This window comes from Hirundo rustica, chromosome 19 (genome assembly GCF_015227805.2).
Source record: "Hirundo rustica isolate bHirRus1 chromosome 19, bHirRus1.pri.v3, whole genome shotgun sequence".
NCBI lineage: Eukaryota > Metazoa > Chordata > Aves > Passeriformes > Hirundinidae > Hirundo > Hirundo rustica.
The window spans coordinates 7,421,892-7,441,698 of NC_053468.1; the positions used below are offsets into that span (position 1 = coordinate 7,421,892).

A 19,807-nucleotide genomic window follows, 5' to 3' on the forward strand; every position below is an offset into this window, starting at 1 on the left:
AGTTAATGGATTCCTTCACTGGAATTTCCTTACCTCAATCTCTCTGCCTTTGGCAGCCCTCAGTGATAAGGTTGACCATCTTTATCTGCTACTCAACAAACTGATGGGGTTTTGTGTTGATTAATATGAAGCAGAATATGGGCCTGCAGTGTTCTCTTGTGCAGGCCCAGGGATGGAGGGAGGGCAAAACCACATGCTGGGATTTCATGAAAGTGTAATTTAAGCAGAATGCTTTACTTGATAGGCTGCAAGCACCTATTTTTCAAATGAGCTGTGAGATGTTAGTAGTGGGTTTCTATAAAGGCATTTAATTGTGAAAATGGAATGTTTATTTTGGGTCGAAAACTTTCAGAAAGGAAAGGATATGCATATCTTGATCAAAGTTGAGTGATGTGAAGTTTGGAAGGAAGATGGCTGGCCTTAAGTCTATTCACGTTAGTGTGCATACAGAGCAGTTGCAGAGTGTTCATATTGTACAACTGAGATCTAGATTTTACCACTTCATTTTCATGTGTTAGCATAAATGGGCGAAGGGGCAGAGAGCTGAAGCTTGGTTTTGGGCACTGCCATGAAGTGTTGCTCTTTGTTTTACCTCAGAGCCCACAGGGGCAGACCCTGCTGCAGAAGTCTCTGTGCTCTCCAGCTGCTGCATCCTGGCAGTGGTGCTGGCAGCAGGGCAGCAAGGATGAAAAGGAGAGAGGGGAGGCTCACTCACATCAGGGTCCTTGAGCAGGCACACATGGAATACACAGGTTCTTCCAGGGAGACCATCCTTCAGGCCTGCTGTGTGCCCTGGGATAACCAAGCACAGCCTCTCTGGCTTTGCTTTCCCACCTAGCTCAGCAAGGCTCTCTGGCACATAAAAACTCCTCCCAAATAATTAGTACTCACAGTGGCCCTGCAAGTTAGTTGTTTCTCATTAATACTGTAGTGTTGGTGATGATGCTAACGGCTGCCTTGTGCTTGGAAACTGGGAACAGCAACCAGGAGGAGTCGATCCTGAAATGGCTTCTCAGAGGAATGGGGGTATCTGTCATCTACCTGCTCCAGCTGTTTGCAGGCTGCCAGAAAAGCGCTGCTGCTCACCTCCTGTTATTTGGCAGGGCCTTCCAGTGCTCCTGCAAATGAATAGGCAGCTAATTTGTGAATGAGCTGACTTGCATGCCTAATTTCCTTTCACACCTCTTGTTTGCGGCTGATGGACGTGTGCATTTAACCAGGAAGCTTTCCCTGCTTATTCTGAGGGAGAGTGTGTGTGAAAGGGAGATGGAGGGCAAGGGCTGTAAGTAAAAATATATTGATGGAGGGCTTTTAAATACCTGTACTGTGTGACTGAAATTGATGTGTTTCAGAACATATCAGTTGGTATAAAGTACTTGAAGAGGAAATTGATGCAACTCAAAGCACTTTAGGAGGCTCTGGAAGCAGCCTGTATCCATCTGGAGCAATGGAGGTGAGGATTAGGACATGTTTCAGCTGGAATAATGTATTTGCTCATTTCTGAAGGCTTTCTGGAATATTTGTAGGCAGGAGTATTGTTAATTTTGTCTTATAAGGCAAATCAGTCATTGTTTTATGCAGGGAGGAGAAAGTAATGCAATAACATACATCTCCCTTTGTCTTCCCTTTCCCTTCCGGGTGATTTTGCTCCCTCTCTACCCTGGGCTTGGCCACCCAAGTAGTTGCTTTGGCAGGTGACTTGGGGAGCAGCAGTAAGAGGATCAGGGCAGGGCAGGTTTCTGGGAATAAGCAGCTGATAAGCAACTGAGACACTGTGCTGATTGGACAAGAAAGATTAGGCAATTAAATTTTTGTTGGGGCAAAATCCCAGACAACATCCTTAAGGCACAGTAGTATTTTGTTAACAAAGCAAAGGGCAGAGGATTTTATTTACCTGTAGCTCTATGGACACAGAATTTGTTTTGCAGCAGTTATATTAACAAAAAGAGCCTTGAGTTGATGAGCATGAAATCACAGATTTGTTTAGGTTGGGAAAGATCTCCGAGATTGAGTCCAGCACTCCGAGATTGCCCCAGCACTACCAAGGCCACCACTAACCCATGTCCCCAGGTGCCAGGGTTGGACAGCGCTTTCAGTGAAGACATTTTTTCTAAGATCCAACCTAAACCTCTGAATCCCTGTCAGAAGAACAGAAATTATGCATTGTTTTCTTGTATTCTCCTTTAATTTGTGTCTCTATTAATCTGTGGCCTTGTTGTTTTATGTCTGAGCAAGATTTTTGTGTCAGGAATCATCATTTTTCTGTTTGCAAAAAAATAAAAGATACGGTGCCGATGTCTGACAGAAATTTACACCCTACAGATTGCCACAATTGCCACAACCATGGCCACAATAATGAGTAGGCCTTTCCATTTTGCTATGAAACTTAGAGATAAATAGGTTTTGGATGTGACAGAGTCGTATTCTGGATTTGGAGTCTGTTTTTTTCCTGTTTGAGGGATTTTTTGTACAACCATGTGGGTTTGTAGAGCTTAGCCTTAAAGCATTCAGTGACAGCTGTTTTAAGGAGGATGCCAAATCTCACAGGAGATGGCATTTCTTAAATCCTACTTCTCTAAAAACTTGGGCTGATTCTGTAAGTGTTTCCTTGGAAAGCCATGGCATGAGGCAGAGCGTGTGCTGCTGTCAGATGGAAACTAAAACACGACAAATGTTTGCTGGTGACTCAGGAAAGATTTGCCTTCTGTGAAGCTTCTGCTTTCCTTGCTGAAAGCAAGGTTTCTCAGGGAATCATAGAATTGTTTAGATTGGAAAAGACCTTTCAGGTCATCAAGTCTGTGTGTTCCCAGCACTGCCAAGGTCACCGTGTCCCCTGGTCCCACATCTACAGATTACTCCATCTACCTTAATTAACCTCCTTAGTCCAGCTCTACTTTCACACTCATCTTACACTGAGTTGGCCCATTTTCCTAAAATTTGTTGTAAAAATAATTACTTAAAAATTATATAAGCATGAAGTTTACTAGAAAATATGTAGCAGGGAATCAAGAAGTCCTTTGCATATGTTTAAATAGTGCTTGCAGTGTGACTGCCGTTAGGCTTAGACTATTTTGTTGATGCTGTTGCTCCACCACGGCAGAAATCTCATTCCAGCTGTGTATGTGAAGGGTGTAAATATCAGAACTAGCAATTTTCCTCAAGCATTTTCTTTGCATTTGAATGGAGCATAGGAAAAAAGCATCCGATCTGACAAGCAAACCTGATGATAGCTCCAGGAAAGCAGTTTTTTGTTTTTTGTTTTCAAAGCAATTTCTGGAGTTTTTCTCCCCTTCTCTATTGCAGCATTTAGCTGAATGGTGATATATTCTGCCTCCAGCACACAGCAGGAGCCTTATGTCTATAGATGTTTTATGCAGTCTTTTCTTTTGGCAGTATCCTGGGGTGGCGTGCCCGAGGTGAATATTTTTTCCTCCTTTCTCCCCGAAAATGGCATTAATAACAATATAAAAAGGAGGAAATTATACAAAAAAGAAGGTAGGAGTAGGATGGAGTATGTCTTCATGTGATAAATGTCTTTCTCATTTCTAACACTTGAATTTTTAACATCTAATGTCTGTTGTCCCTCAAAATCTGCAGAGTCCTCGTCTGGGCCCTTAGTGTATCAGAAGAGAAGGAGGAGCAGTTTGTGACCCTACATGTGAGGAGATGAATTTATAGCGTTCTCTGAAACTATAGGCCATTTAATACGTATTAATTGCAAGTGATTTCTCAGTTTCTGCCATTGAAGAGATCAAGCTGTATTTTCTTACCTGTAGCAGACACTGACAGGGACACAGCTAAGTCAAGAATGAAACTGAAAGTCAGTTCCAGGTTGGAAAAGGTTGCGTGTGTGTTTTTAAATAATGGCCATATAAAAGTCAAACTGCTAAGCATGTTTCTGAACACAGAAGGAAAACCTGCTCTGTTTGGTTTCAGTTTCAGCGTGCAAGAAGTAGCTCTGATTCCTCAGTGTCAGTTCCATCACAAAGTGAGAGCAAAATGAGCAGGTGACAAAATAAAAATGAAATCCATTGCATGGGAATTTGAGTTGATAGGAAAGGCAAGTTTCTTCATTTTGGGAGGAGCAGCCCAGATTCCTAGTAGCAGAGAAAGAAAAAAGTTAAACTGATTTAGGAGATAATTTTTCTGAATACATAATATATATCCTGCGATTCTAGTAAATATAGGATTTTAGGATTTGATTATACTTACATGTAGAAATTTCTCATGGTTAAAACAGTGTCTTGAGGAAAGGTGGATGGTAACTCATTCCCAGCCCAACTTCTGTAGTGAATAAATGGGTGACTGTGATCCTTCTGGCTACTAGCAGTTATAAATATTAGAAGGCTGATAATTTTCCATGTGTTTGCTACATCTCGGATTTCATGCAACGAGTACAGCACCGTGATAAGTATTTAAAAGCAGCAGATACATGTTAGGCACTTCTCCAACCGTTTTTGTTCTCTCTCCAACTTTTCCAGGTCAACCAGCCATATGACAGGTCCTCAAAATTGCATCTATTTCCTTGAGGATCACCAGGTGCCCTCCAAGCATGCCATAGGTATTTCAAGCAAGGTGTTAATAAGACTCATTTCCTAGGCAGATTGCTGCTCCAGGTTTATATATGCATTAGCACAAATTCTTTTCTCCTTGGTAACTTCCAGTTTTCTATACATATTTTTTGATCCTTATTAAATTTAAGTCTGTGGTTAGGGCTTGCAGGAGTCTGAAGAAGTATAAGCAGGACTTTCAAGGTGATCTGCTTGTGAGTTTATGTTCCTTTTTACCATTGCTGTAATGGATGAACAGGTGCCTCACAGAATGAGAAGCAGCACAAAGAGCAGTTTTTAATTTTTCTAAGATTGCATGGCAGATATCGAAAGCCTATTGGTTTGTTTCCTTTCCCAAACCACTTGCATTTGGTCCTTCCTCACTTCCACTTTCTCTTCCCTGCCAAACCAGGTGGAGCACGGGGAATGTGCAGCTTCTCAGTCGTGCACAAAGCACTTCCAGGCTTGCCAGAGAGAGGAAGAAATTGGATGACATAGATGGAATTCTCTTTTGTTTGATTTCCTTCCTCTCATTGCTGCTGTCATGAACATGTGAAAATTACCTCTAGCAAAACACTTAAGCCGAGATATAATCTGCCGAGGGAATTTGGGCATACAGTACCTGCTTAAAATAACAATAAATTAGACAGTTGGATGCCTTATTCTCAGTGCAGCTTTGAAAGTCTCTGGCTTTAAGTATAATTACAAATAAGATTTAAACGATGTCATTATTTATACAAGCTCGCTATGAGTCATGAATTGCATCTTTCTAAATTAATAAAAAAAGATTAATTTTCCCTTGTTTTCATTTCCATCGTCCCCAATACCTTGCGGGGGAGAGCTTACGGAATAAACCGCTTCTGGGGCCCTGGCTGAAAAGCACGGCAGTGCGGGGGCTGGCGAGGAATGCTGCAGCTCCCCTGGTGGAGTGCATCCCTCCTGGGGGCACCCCGGTGCCTGTTCAGACCTGCACGCGGATCTGCTGGCGTTGGGTGGCACTCACGGCGGGGTGTTGGACTGACTTGAAAGCTCCCTCTCTTAGCTTGGCTTTGGCCTGTTTGGAAACAGCTCTTTGTGCTGGGGCAGCTCACCTGTCTATCTTGTCAGCTCCTCGTGGCTTTACCTGCCTCCCATATGTGCTCAAACATGTTCAGTGGGACCTGCGTCTGCAGCACGCTGTGTTCCGCACTGCTCTGCAGAGCAAACTCCTCGTTCACCGCGGAGGGGCTGAGGCCAGCAGCGGTCAGCAGGTGCTCCACAGCCAGCAAACCCCACCGTGAGGGTGCCTGGAGCCAGGCATGATTCCTGCCAGTGTCAGGAGCAGGATCATTTCTGTGGGACAGGCCACGCTCCGGCAGGATCTCCAGTGTGGCGGGATCCTGCTCTCCACCTCCAACACGCACGCCCCACAGCAGAATGCTGGACGTAGAGTTTCCTACATCCAGTATCACTTTATCTGATGGTATCAATTACGGTGCTCAGAGTTTGCAGTACTTCCTGAATCCTCATTTACTGTAAATTTACTGACCACACAAGCGTTTTGCAATGCTGTGCATTGCCTTCAATACCCAAGCACTGAGGCTGGTTTTCCCTTTTGCTTCAGACTGCCGCTGTTTTTATTTCCTCCTTTCTATATTATGCAGCGTTCTAATGGGCATACAACTCGGGTGCTTTATTTTCTGCTTCATGTCTATCTCAAGAATAAATGAACAAAAGGATTGACGTGTTTCCTGAAAGAAGTGCCTTTGATACCAGTGGCTGAAGGGCAGGACCAGTGTGTGGGTTACTGACTGTCCAGATTTAGGGCTAAGTTGCCTTTTACTTTTGAAATAGATCTGTTCTTTTTCTCCTCTCCGTGAGAAAGGAAATTCATAGGACACTAACAGGTTTCTTCATCAAAACTCTGCCTTTTGTGTTCCATTTGGTGGCTAAACATGTTCTTCCTGACCCCATCTCTTCAGCTGTTTAGGTATTTCTGTGCAAAAGAAGGGTGTGGGTAGGCGGGGAAAGATTCTGTTTGCTTTATTTCAGTGTTAGACCCTGGTGTGCAGCACCTGTGACTGATCTCGATTATCTCTGACGATTTCCACTTCTTACATAACAGCCTGAGATAAAGAATGGGAGTTAGGGACTACCCCAAAAGCCAACCACCACCAAAGTTATATGGTGTTTATCTTACCAAATGACTGAGAGTGTTGATTAACAGAAAAGAGAGTTGTAAGAGACGAGGGATAAGGCACACATTTCCAAATTTGTAGATGCAGTGGAATAATACTGCTGGTTTGCTTCTGTATGGAGGGGAGGAGCTGCTATGGCTGTCACTGGACCTGTAATTCAGATGGCTGTTCTGAGACGGAAAAGTCACTACGGGAGAGAATGTGGAATGGAAAATAAAAGAACTTCAGTACATGGAGACATGAGTTGCAATGGAAACAGTTTCTTTTAAACAGAGAGTGTTTTGTAAGTTGGTCTCTCTCTGGATTATTCATTATTCCCCTTCTCCCTGACTGTTTTAATCCATTGGCAATTTCAGCCACACTTGAAGGCAAACTTCTTCACGATACAATACTGCTGGAGGTTTCATAGACATTTAGAGCCAGGGAAAGGAGGGAGTCCCTGTAACATGAGCCTAATGTTTATGAGATGTGAAAAAAACCACAAAGGCAGAAGATTTTGAATATCCACTGCCTCTGAAAAAGCTTGGAGATTGCTGTCTCAAACATAAAGCCATAGAAGAGCAGGCATCATTATTTCTACTTTTAGGAAACAATCTTTTGCTATAGACTTGCTGTGATCTGGCTTGTGGGACGTTGCCAAGGCTTTCTTTGAAAAAGATGTGGGCTTCTCTGAGCTCTGTACTGTGGTTAACTCCTGATCTAGTGATTAGCTATCCTGACTTCAAGGTGCACCTGTCATTAAGGAATTAATGCACATTTCATGAACAGAAGCTGAACAAATTAGAGCCTTTTGCTGTTTATAGTTAAGGGGTGAAACTCCTTTAGCTGTATTGCAGTGTCTCCTGAAACAAGTAGAGGCTATGTCCTTTATTTCTCTACTGCATTGTTAATTATGACAAATAAGGGTGTAGGTGACTTGCTGGCAGCAATTTTCAAAAATCTGACTCTTGAGAAATGAAGGGTTCAATACCACCCTATTTTTTAAAAAACCTGAAAACTTTCTTTGCAAGGTGAAAGCAAGGAGTTTGTGTGTCCTGGAAAGAACATGCAATTATTAATTTTTTCCCAGGTTCCTGTACTCATCTATTTTTTAAGCAATTCATTACTGAATACCCCAAGGGATATTCCATGAAATTTGGTATCACAATGAAGTTAGAGTTGGAACTGTATTTGTCACTGGATTATGTGGAATTTAAGTTGGGCATTCATTGAGAGGCTGCAGCCTGTCCAGAGAAGAGCTATGGAGCTGGGGATGGGTCTGGAAGATGAGTGCTGAGAAATGGCTGAGGGAGCTGGGAAAGGGGCTCAGCCTGGAGAAAAGGAGGCTCAGGGGAGACCTTGTGTCTCTGCACAACTCCATGGCAGGAGGGGACAGCCAGAGAGATTCGGGCTCTGCACCCAGGGAACAGGGACAGGAGGAGAGGGCGCAGCTTCAAGTTGCACCGGGGGAGACTCTGGTTGCACATCAGGAGGAATTTCCCCATGGAAGGGGTGCTCAGCATCGGAAGGAGCTGCCCAGGGAGGTTTGGAGTCCCCATCCCTGCTGGTGTCCAGGGAACGACTGGAGGTGACACTCAGTGCTCTGGGCTGGGTGACAAGGTGGGGATCAGGCACAGGTTGGATTCCATCATCTGGGACATCTTTTCCATCCTCAGTGATTCTGGGACCCCTGGGATGCTCTGAGCGTGCTGCAGGAAGAGCAAGGATTGATTTGTGGCAGAGGAGGAAGGCAGCTCCAGGGGAGAGCAGCCCAGGCTGAGGCTTGGGGAAATGCTCAGGTCTCTTTCTGGGCTGTGCTGCTCAGTTAGATGTGAGCTCAGATGTATCACTGTGCCTTTCCCTGTGTCCCTTTCCCCATGTGGAAACAGGCAAAGGTAATAACCTAAATGAGAAATAACTTGGTGCTTCCCGAGACAAAATCACTGTAGAAATGATGTTTCCATTTGCATAAGTTTTTGTTAAATACCCAAATGCTTGTAAATATAATTTTGATATAATGGTTCCCACTATGACTATGCTCACTATGGTGTGTTTAGCCACAGGAAATGTTTCCTTTTCTTCAATCCTGGTCTTTTCCTTCAGAGTGACAGTAAACTTTTGGTTCCTTGTTTTGCCTCACAACAGTGAAAACACAAGGCAGGCCTGTCATCACAGACAGTGGTTACTGTGAAATCAGACCTTCAATCAAAGGCCTTCATGTCTGCAGTATCAGAAGCTCAGCAGCGTTTATCACCTACCCACCATCTACAAATAAAATTTGAGCGTGGAAAGTGGTTAAAATGGGTCTGCTTTACCAACAGAGAAATAAAAGCTGGCCTAAATCAGCCAGACTCTCCACTAATAGCAGCAACAATGTTCCTGTCTGGTTTTTATTTGGGATGCACATCTTATAATTAATCTTCCTTCTCCTAATTTCCCTTTCATCTGGGGCTCTTCCAAGCACTTCATGAGAACATAATAACCAAGCCCAACTGTATCTGTGACACGCATGATTATTGTTATTATCTTCATTAGGCTAATGTGGACTCTGAAATTCTGCATGATCAAGTACCCAAGGTTAAATAGTGATGTAGTGTCAGGATTGAGAAGAAAGCAGCCCTGTCTCCTAATTCAGAGCTGAATTCAGGTTTTGCTCTGGCGTCTAGGAGTGTGCATCACTGTCCTGTTACCACAACCCTTCTCATGGAGGTCCTGTGGCAGCGCAGCTTGGCAAACTCAAAAACCTTGCTCTGAAGGGTGCTTTATCTCCAGAAACTGCTGCAACTTGCACTGAATAAAGCACTCTATAAAAAACCAGGACAATCCCTTTTTGTGCTATGAGAATTTCCTGGTCTCACTGTGGCCACATGCCCACACCACGACTCCCTGCAGTTCTGGAGATGCCCTCACTGTCATGCTTATTTTAGTGTCCCCTGCTCTCATCTGAGTACACACTCTCATGCAGATGTAAGGTTTTATCCACAGATTTTTGCTATATCAGCTATGGGCCTATTGTAGAACATAGCAAATTCTTTACTAGGTCATTTTAAGAACCTAGACCAATGCATTTAAATATCTCCTGTGATAACTCCAGAGCTGGTTTCTTGTCTCTAATAGTGCTGTGGGTTCCTTAACAAGCTTTTGTGTCCTACACAGATCTTTGAATACCTGTGTGCTCTTGCTAATTACCTGTACAAAGCCACTTGCTTTGTCAGTGAGATGAATTTTGAGACACTCTGCTTAGAATAACTAATGGACAGTAGGGCACCATGCTCAGTTGTGACCTGGCACTTGACCAGGACCCCAAATGAAATAAGAACACTCGGTGTGTTTCTGTGGGAGATAAATGCATGTGAGGAGTGTCACATTTCTTTGTGCTCAGGGAAAGGTGTTTTAATCTGTGGGAGATGTTGGAGTGGGCAGTGACAGGAGGGCATTTCCACTCATACATGTATTAAAAAATGCTATGGTTAGAGACCTGAAAGGGCTGCTTTAAACATTAGTGGCAGAAGGCTGAAGGTGATTCCAGGAACCAACATGGGCAGTGTGTAGGAATGTACCCCCATTCAGCCTCATCTGTGGGAAAAGCATCTCCCTCAGAGCATGTGAGGATAAAACGGGACCTTTTGATTTGTTTACATCATGCAGATAGTAGGATTCTTGCAGATCAGATTCTTGCACTTGTGATGAGAGAGGTCCCCAACTGAATACCAGAATGGAGAGAAGGAACAGGAGGAAAGGAATGTTGGAAGGGAATTATGGAAGCTGCTGTAGGGATCACAGTGCCCTCCAGATCAGGCTGGGTGAGGGCACCCCCAAAGTCCTAATTATGGTGCTCTTGAGAGAACAGAGACAAGGGGTGGATGAAAGGAAGCATCGTGTTATGGTGACCTTGGAGCAGCTTTATCCTCCCTTCTTATCCTCCCTGTTATGAGCACAGGCTAAAAGAGTTGGACTTGTTCAGCCTCAAGAAGATCAGGCTCAGGGGACACCTTCGAGCCACTTCCAGGGCCTAAAGGGGCTCCAGAAGAGCTGAAGAGGGACTTTGGATAAGGGCTTGGAGTGCCAGGACAAGGGGGAATGGCTTCCCACTGCCAGAGGACAGGGATAGATGGGATTTTGGGAAGGAATTCTCGGCTGTGAGGGTGCTGAGGCCCTGGCACCAGCTGCCCAGAGAAGCTGTGGCTGCCCCATCCCTGGAAGTGTTCAAGGCCAGCTTGCACGGGGCTTGGAGCAAGCTGGTGTGGTGGAAGGTGTTCCTGTCCCATGGTAGAGGTTCGGAACAAGATGAGCTTTAACATCCATCCCAACCTAAACCATTCCATGGTTCTTTATGCAGGATGACAGATTCATGAACCTACCTGCCATGTTCAGCAGCAGAGTCTCAGGGGTGTTTAAAGCACGTGTCTAGAAGTAAAGGCTATTTGGGGATTACTAAAGTTAGGGTAAGTATTTTTATCTGAGTCCAAAAACTTCTTCATCTGGAATTTTAAACAAGGTTTAGGTAGCTACTTGAAATAGTAAGGCTTTGGGTTTTTCACAGATTTCCCGTTGTCTTAAAAGTGGGTGGCAGGCAGCACCAAGTTTGTATCACAGTTTTACCCAGGTTTTCATCTGTGGTGGAGATGCTATAGACAATTCCAGCTTTTCCTGCTTGTGCACTGAAAGCCTCATGAGCCTGTCCAAATGTAGGTGACAGAGGGAGATTTGTGTAGTGGACACTAACATTGCACAGCCACTTGTGAAAATCAGTGTGCAGGAGCACTGAAGATGTGCTCTCACACCCCTGCACTGGCATGAAGTTGATGACAAGAGCTCTCTGTTAGCCCAGGACCACGACAGTGGATGTTTCGTTCTTTGGCTGAAATCTGACAGTCATACACTGCAGAAACCTGCCTGGAGTGTGCCTGACATTCCCTGATGGGCTGCTTTGCTCCTGCCTGCTGCTCTTCTGCAGATCGCTCTGTGCAAGCTTCCTCTGCATCTGGCATCTCCCTTGCATTTTGTAAAACATTCCTTGTGGTAAAAAAAGAATAGGAAGCCCCTTACAATTACATACAATACACCAATGTGCCCTGGACAGCTCGTGATGTTCCGAAATAGCTCCGAGGCATTGCCAAGCTGAAGCAAAATGCAAATGAGAGATGAGATGCAGTCACTTGGAAGTTTGTCCAATCTGAGTGCACATTTCTACAGATTTGATAGAAATCTTCTTAACTGGAGAAATTAGCTGTCATCTGCTGTAAATCATCAGTCACTAATTACCCCAGTTGTTCATTCAGTCTCCCGTGTCACAGAAATGTGCATGGCTGTAGGAGAAATGGAAGTGGGTAAAAACCCCTCACTTGCTAGAGTGTGGAACTACAGAGCATTGAGGTTTCTTCCTTTCACCTTCACAACCTTGAAATCGGCATTTTTTTGTCTCTCTGATTTTTTTGTTTGTTTGTTTAACAGTTTGAGTTTAATTTTATTATTGTGAAATAATATCCATGAGCTCCAGTGACACAGCTGCTTGTACATAGAAGTGCGCTTAATAGTCCAGTCTTTTTGGTGGGATTTGTGTTCCCAGCCTGCCTGAAATCCCCAAATCTAACAGGTGGTGGGTCAGAAGGTGTAACAGAGCAAGCTCTCCTGGTCTGTGTGAGTGAGGTGGCAGCAAAGTAGTTGTGCTTGCATAGACTTGGGTTTAGAACTGTTATCTTCATGCCATGCACACTCTTAGTTCTCATTTTAATGCTGTTAAAATACTTGCTTCAAATGTATTTGGTTAAAATATATACTTTTATAAAAGTAAAGGTATCAAACTGTTCCTGAGAACAAGAGCTCAATCATTATGTATTGTCTCTAGAACTCATAAATGCCTCTTTCTTGATTTTATCTAGTCAGAAAACCATGAGGTTAAAACTGTGAATTTCATAACCACATCCATACAAAGCCAGCAAAAATCTCCAAAATCTCTCCAAAAAAAGAGATTCTGTAGATACTTATTTTAATTTCCTTGCAATTTGTGGCTCATGCCAGTTTCCTGACTCATCCTCACCCCGGTATGGTGATAAGCCAAGTTTTCCAATAAGGAAAACAAGGGAGCAGTGAGTCACTGACTGAATTCATATGCACTTGATTTGCTCTATCATTATCCATACTGGTTTTATTTATTTTAATTAGTTCATATACAAAGTCTCTGAGATATGTTTCACTGCATGAATTAGCTCAACTTGTTAGTCTTGTCTGAAGATTAGAAGGGCAGAAGACAAGTAGAGCTTTCGGTGGCAGGCCCAATTTTTTCTGCTACAGAGTCCACGAGGAGAATGTGAATTGGGGTAGTATCTGAATTTTCTGAGATTTGAATAATTGAAATAATAACATTATTTTTTAAGGCTCTCCTCTTTGATGTGAAAATCTGGTGAGGCTGCTGCTTATATCTAAAATGTCCCAAGAGTAGTTTTTTTCCTCTGGTAAAGATTGTGTTTCATTCTGTGTTTGCATGAGATAAAAAAGCCCAGAAATTGGGTCTAAACTGAGTTCTGAGCTAGAGATGCTGGGTGTGGGAGAAAGGTCAGCATTGTCTGAAAGCTGTTAATGATTCCTACACTTTCAGATGACTAATATAAACCTCAGCTACTACTTCAGTTTCTGTTGGTTTTTCAGATTTGTAGGAGCTTCTGATTTTTTTCCCATTCCACATAAAGGAACTGTTCCAAGTCTCAATGAATAAGTTTGGTTTTAAGTTCAGGTCTAGGTGCCAATTCATTTTAGTCTGCCTTTTGAGCCAAATCCCGTCACTTATCTCTAATTGAAGTCTTCCCTGGGCTTGTGGGAGCTGCCAGGCTGATTAAGATAGGCTGAGCAGGAGTCTGCAAGTGAGATGCGGCAGGGGGTGAAATCAGGGATCTCCTTGTAGGGAGCTGTGTCCCAGGTGGAGAGAGTGAAATGACACTGTGAGCTTCTCCTCACATTTGGCCCATGTCATTTTTAAGTCGTGCTGCTGAGAGCTGTTGTTGCAATGGGTCATAAATAGAAAATCTTCCATGTTTTGGAATTTATTTAAGCTCTTTATTTCATGCTGACCGAGTATCCCATGTTCCCTGTTTGACAAGGACATCCTTCCCAGCCGCAGTCCTGGGAACAGACACACACTGTAATTAAGGAGATGAAGGATTTGATTAAGGTGTGGGTTTACCAATGAGACACACAGCATTTGGCAGACACGGTTGCATCCAAACTCCTATTTGTTTTGGTTTGTTTTGTTGTTTTTTTTTTTAAATCCCAGCATGACTGGCTGTCCTGTGCTGCCTTCCCTAGACGCCCTGACCCTGTGTTAATGATGTCTTGTGCTAATCGATTCTACACCTGATGAACTTTTTTTATCTCCTCCCAGTCTTGCAGGCAATTTCATGCTCAGACTTTGCATACCACATTACAGTGGAGTTTGAACTGTGCTAGAGAAACCTTCATTTATTACTGCCAGAGTAAGAAGTTGCTTTTTTAATATACTTCTCTATGTTCTTGATTAATCGCATTCCTTTTTATTTTTTTCCCTGATGCTTAATTACTTGTTCCATGCTATGCAGGTGAGCCAGTAGTAGCCTTTGGGAATGAATGAATAAATGAATAGCTCAGATACTTCCCTACTGATACTATAATAATGACAAAAAACATTGAATGGAAAAAGTGGGTGTGACAGGTGGCGTGAGTCTCCGAGGGTAACATCGGTTTTGATTCCGAATAGGACTGTCACCTCAGACAGGCATTTCCATTTCATTTCCCAAGCAGCTGTGTGTGCTTTGCAGAGCTCACAGCACCTGTCCTTCCAAAAGCCCACTGCAAATGCTGTTTGGAGTGACCAGCAGTTCCTCTGCTGTGTCCTGGCAGTCCAACACCAGCATCTGAGACAAGCCTCCAGCTCATCACCTTCTGTGGGTAGTGGGAGGCTCTCAGTGCCCGTGGAGGCTTTGAACTCTCACACTTCTCTGGGGTTTTGTTAGGAAATGGCTGGGGCTTTGTCAAGAGGGGTTTATGCTGGGTATCAGGAGAACCTTCTTCCCCCACAGGGTGCTGGGCACTGCCCAGGCTCCCCAGGAAATGGGCACAGCCCGAGGCTGCCAGAGCTCCAGAAGCCTTTGGACAATGCTCTCAGCGATGGGGTGGGATTGTTGGGGTGTCTGTGCAGGGCCAGGAGCTGGACTCGCTGATCCCTATGGGTTCCTTCCAGCTCAGCATATTCTGTGATTCTGTTCTGTGATTTTTAATCAACTGTCTCGTGCCCTGTGAATGACATCAGGACCCTGGCTCACTCTGACCTTCAGCTCAAGCTGCTGTGATTGTCTCTTCTTAGCATTATACTTTATTGCACAGGGAAACCCCTTCCTAAGCACGCTGCTGTGGGTGTTGGCAGTTGCTTTTCAGTGCTTTCTAGGTCACAAGTTTCATGCATTCCAGCGTGAGCAAATCTTAGGAAACCCTTGTTTTGATTTGTCTAATTGCTGGGTTTGTTTTGTTTGTTTCTTTTTAATCCTGCAGCATTATTTCAAAACCAAAGACTGTTTCACCAGTGTGTATTGTCATGTCATGCAACAGTGGAAACTAGTTTTGCAGAAGGAAAGTCAGTGTTTATGTCCTAAGGAAGCTCCTGTCAATGTTTTCAAGCCAGATGTCACCAGGCATTTATCAGTACTTGAAGAGCAGGCAGGGAAAGCTTTCATAGCAATCCAAAGAAGGCAGTACTGCATTTATATTCTAGACTTGCTAGTTCTGGCAGCAGTGGGAATTTATCTTGAGGTACAAATATCAGTAGGGCTACCATGGTGGTTTTCTCCAGCTGAATATTTAAATAGGGCTCAAATTGTGACGCTGGTGTTTAATAGCTGGTGGGTGGCTGAGCTGAAGCAGCTCGTTTGAAGCTCAGGGATCGGTGTGTGAACTGCTGCTACACCTTGGGGTTGCAGTGAAGATGTAATCACAGAGACTTCAGAATAAACTTCTCTCCACCTAATCTTTTCACATGTCTCTGAAGAGACAGGTGTGTTGCACCACTCCTCTGCCTCCTTAATGCTTTATTTGAAGGAGGTTGAATATGGCTGCAGGCATGAGGAAGAGCCTGATGGGAGGAAGGTGGTTTGTGTCTTTAATGGATAGAGGGCCAGGGCTTGGCTATCCCTGCTTAGCTCCCTCCTCCTGAGGAAGCTGGTCCTGGAAGTGCCAGGGACCTGTCTGGGAAGAAAATGCCTTTATAAGGAAGAGAGGTAGGCAGCAGGAGGTAATAGCAGAAACAGTATTATCAGTACAGAGTCTGTGCTGGCTCTCAGGGAGCTGAGAGTGTGAATCTGGGGTCCCTAAAGAGAGGTCCAGGCCTGCAGTGGGGCAGGCAGGGAGGGTGCTAGGGGCACACATCCTGCACCCTGTGGAAAACCATGTGCTGGTTCCTTTCAAACACCATCATTTTTCCCCGTTAAAAAATGCCTTTAAAAGTGAACTTGCTTTCTTGAGTAAGTAGTTATGTTGGCCAGTGGTGCTGCAGCACACACACAGCATTTAAAGAATGCAAACCTGTGCCTTTACTTCTGCAGCTCTGCACTCTGTCCACAGGCCAGCTCCACATTTTGCACCTGCCTTGGAAGCAGTTTGAAAGCAAATCATGATGTTTTGTTTTGGTGACTGGAAAATGGGGCTGTCCCACAGAAGTTCTAATGTCTTTTTGCTTTGAAATTGTCATTACACTGCGGTTTAGCTTATGGATTCTATTTCTTAATGTGGCAAAGTATACAGGCAGCAGTATTTGGTGAAGAGCCCATCTAGAATCCTGCAGCTTTTGATTTATTGTAGCTCAGATCAGGGACACAAAACCTATCTAGGCAAGCAGCTTGCCTCTTGCCTCATCTGTACCTCCTACCTCCCTGTTTGAAGTGTGAACTGCACACTTCCAGGAAAATCTGGCTTTCCCAAAGCATTTCCCCTAAAACAGAGATAACCTGGGCCATTAAATGTGGATTTGCATTCCAAAAGCCTCAGAATCAGGTCTTTTGCAATCACTGTTTGTGAAATGGTCATTAAAAATATCAGCAGCACCCTAGAAACCCCTCTGACCCTGTGAGTGGATGAGATCAGGTATGTCCCTCTGTATCTGCAGCACTCCATGACCTTTTATCTTCCAAATTGCTCTTAAAAGTCCTCTTTATGCCCAATGCCCACAGAAGTCTGGTAACTGCCTTGGTCTCTGTCAGGTGCTTAGACGTTAGGCCTGGTAAAAGTCCTCTGGAGACAGCTGCAGTACCCAGTCTTTGCTCTTCCGTCTGGGCTCCCAGTAACTCCTGTCCCTGTGCCCATCTTGATCAGCGCTCCTGGCTGGGTGCTGCCTGTGTTTCATCTCACTGAGTTCCAAATCTACATCAGCATTAACAGCATCTGGTTCAGCTGCTGAGATGCTTTGGGAGATTGGCACCATGTTTCCTGTACGTTTGCTCAGTCCTGAAAATACAGAATGTGCTTAAGAAATAATAGGGGGGAGCACACCAGGTGCCATGTAATCATACAGACACCCCAAATGGCCAGCAGCCCTCCAGAGAGGTTCTCAGGAGCACTGGTGGTGCCTGCTGGCTGCTCTTGGCTATTTTGAGATCCTGCTGGGTCATAGGTTTGAGCTTTAATCCAAGAAAGACCTTGCCAACCACATGTGGTGGCTTCACCTCTTGGATTGCACCAGGCGCTGTGAGACACAGCACTGCAAGCAATGTGGTCACTGTCTGGAGCCTGGCTCCAGCTCTCTCCCTACCCATCATCTAGAAGCAGAAGGGAAAGTCAAAAGCTCTATCATTTTCCTGTATTCTCCCTTGGTCTATCATTGCTTAATTGTATCCCTAAATCTTATTAAATTCTGGGGTGAGTCATTGCCACGGTGAGGTGAAAACAGAGCTGAGTGAATTTAAGAGAGGAGGAGGATCTTCCCAGGTGAGTAGCTGAGCGGGAAAACTCCCACAGCAGAGAGCTACTATCACTTCATATGTGTGTTGCGTCATCTGCCTGCTGTTGCCTCTAATTTAATGCTCTAAACCCAAATCAAAACACCTGTACTCCAAAGAGAATATAAAATAACTTGGAGTAGGAAATCCATGCCAATTAGACATGCAGATTTCTCTTAATCACATGAGATCTTCTTCCAAGGTCACACAGGACTTTTAGTTGTGGTTCTTCATTGTCCTGGTGCATTGGCTTTCCACAGAACCCACTTTCCTCTCCACCACCAGGATAAAATTGTAGGATTAATCCAAGTGTCTTCAGCTCTGTGTCCTAAATGTATTTCATTTATGGCTACAGGAGTTCAAGCTTGTAAAACTCATTATGGTCTGTAGGTTGGCAAAACCACTGTCACTGGACAAATAACTTGTCACAAACGGGAAACTCTCCTCTGCTTTTTTTGTAGGCAACATTATATTCCCCTCTGCTTTCTGTTCTGGTTTCTGATGCAAATCCATAAAAATCTGTTTTCCACCACATCCCAGGCTCCTGCTTCTTACGACTTTTAGAAGTTTCATGTGCCTCTTTGGCACTCTGTCATACCTTGCTGAAGGCAGGAGAACCACCTTTCAGGGTGCTGGATGGAGCTCTCAACGTGTGTGTGTTCGCTCATGGAATACATTCCATCTAGGCCAACCCCCTGCTCAGCTGCAAGTAATGGGCAGGATATTTCATTTCTGTGCAGCACGACTGAGTGATGGAAGGAGAGCACGAGAAAATACTGTACTCAGTATTTCCTCCCTTCTTCCACATTGTTCTTGAGGATGTTGATGAGTTTATTGCCCCTAAAATTGAGATGATAGTGCCCAGGAGTTGTTTTGACTTGTTGAGCCTGATGTGGGCAGTCTGGGACCAAGCAATACTGGAGCACAAAGTGCTCTGAGCTGGTTAAGCTCAGCCAGGTGTCTGAGTTGTGTTGCATGAGAAACATTTTTTTTGTGGAAGGGTGAAACACCAAGGGGAGCGGGAGGGGCTTGGCAGGCAAATGCAAATTTATTTTTGTTCATCACTCACTGCCTGGATAATGGTATCTTAGTTGTTAATGGAGCAAACTAGAGAAACAGTCAAGAAATGCCAGGGCACTTTGTAAATGGAGTTAAATCTGCCATCCAAGAGGAAGCAAAGAAATTCCTGTTGAAATTGTAGTAGACTGCAATGTTCCAAAGGAATAGAAGGGCCAGGGGAACACTGTGTCAGGTTGGATGTAATCAGGCACTTAGTATTTCAGAAAATGACAGAATCACAGAATGATCTCTCTGGAGATCATCTAATCCAAGCCCCCTGCTAAAAGCAGGGTCAGCTAGAGCAGGTTGGACAGGACTGTGTCCTGTTGGGTTTTGAGCATCTCCAGGGATAGGGAACTCACAACCTCTCTGAACATCCATGCTTGATCTCCCTCACAGTAAAAATTCATTTTCTTATGTTTAAGTGGAATTCCCTGGATTTCAGTTGTTACCTTTGCCTCTTTAACTGGGCACCAGTGTGAAGAGCCTGGCTCTGCATCTCCCCCCTTTTTATCAGTAATGACATACATTAATTAGGTTCACACCCTTCCCCGCCCTCAGCCTTCTTGTTTGGGGCTAAATAGTCTGATGAGAGAGAAGTGGGAGTTGTTGCAGGAGGTTGAACTAATGTTCCTGGGCAGATACTGAGGCCTAAAGCCCACATGAATGATGTCCTGAGTAAATGGTGATGTACAAGTAGTACAGATTAGCTCAAATGAGCTTTCTTGCTTTTTCTTTCCTTCTCTCCATCGTCTTCTTTTCCTTTAGTGTCTTTAATTTATGACTGTTCCCTTGGCATTGTCCCAGATGTCTTCTGGGAATAGTTATCTCTGGGTCTTTTATCTCTCTGTCATTTAGTGTGATCTTGGCAGTCCCAAAAGCTGGGACATTTATTGTGAGTGATTCAGGTTGGTGCTCAGTTGATTTCTGTAACCTGCAGAGAAGAGAAGAATGACTTTGGGTAAAGCCTTGGATCAGAATTTGAGCTGGAGGTGAACTTCTGTGGATGTCCAGTGTAGTTAGAGAATGATCTTCTTGTTTTTAGGAAAGAAACTTGCATATCCTCAGGTTTGGGGAAGACAGTAGT

The 19,807-nt window shown here is 44.2% G+C and overlaps 1 protein-coding gene across 2 annotated transcripts in view; it reads left to right on the plus strand.

The window, feature by feature from the left end:
- LOC120761237 (sphingosine-1-phosphate transporter SPNS2-like) overlaps positions 1-19,807 on the plus strand; it is a 134,565-nt gene that overhangs the window by 15,629 nt on the left and 99,129 nt on the right. The window lies entirely within an intron of this gene.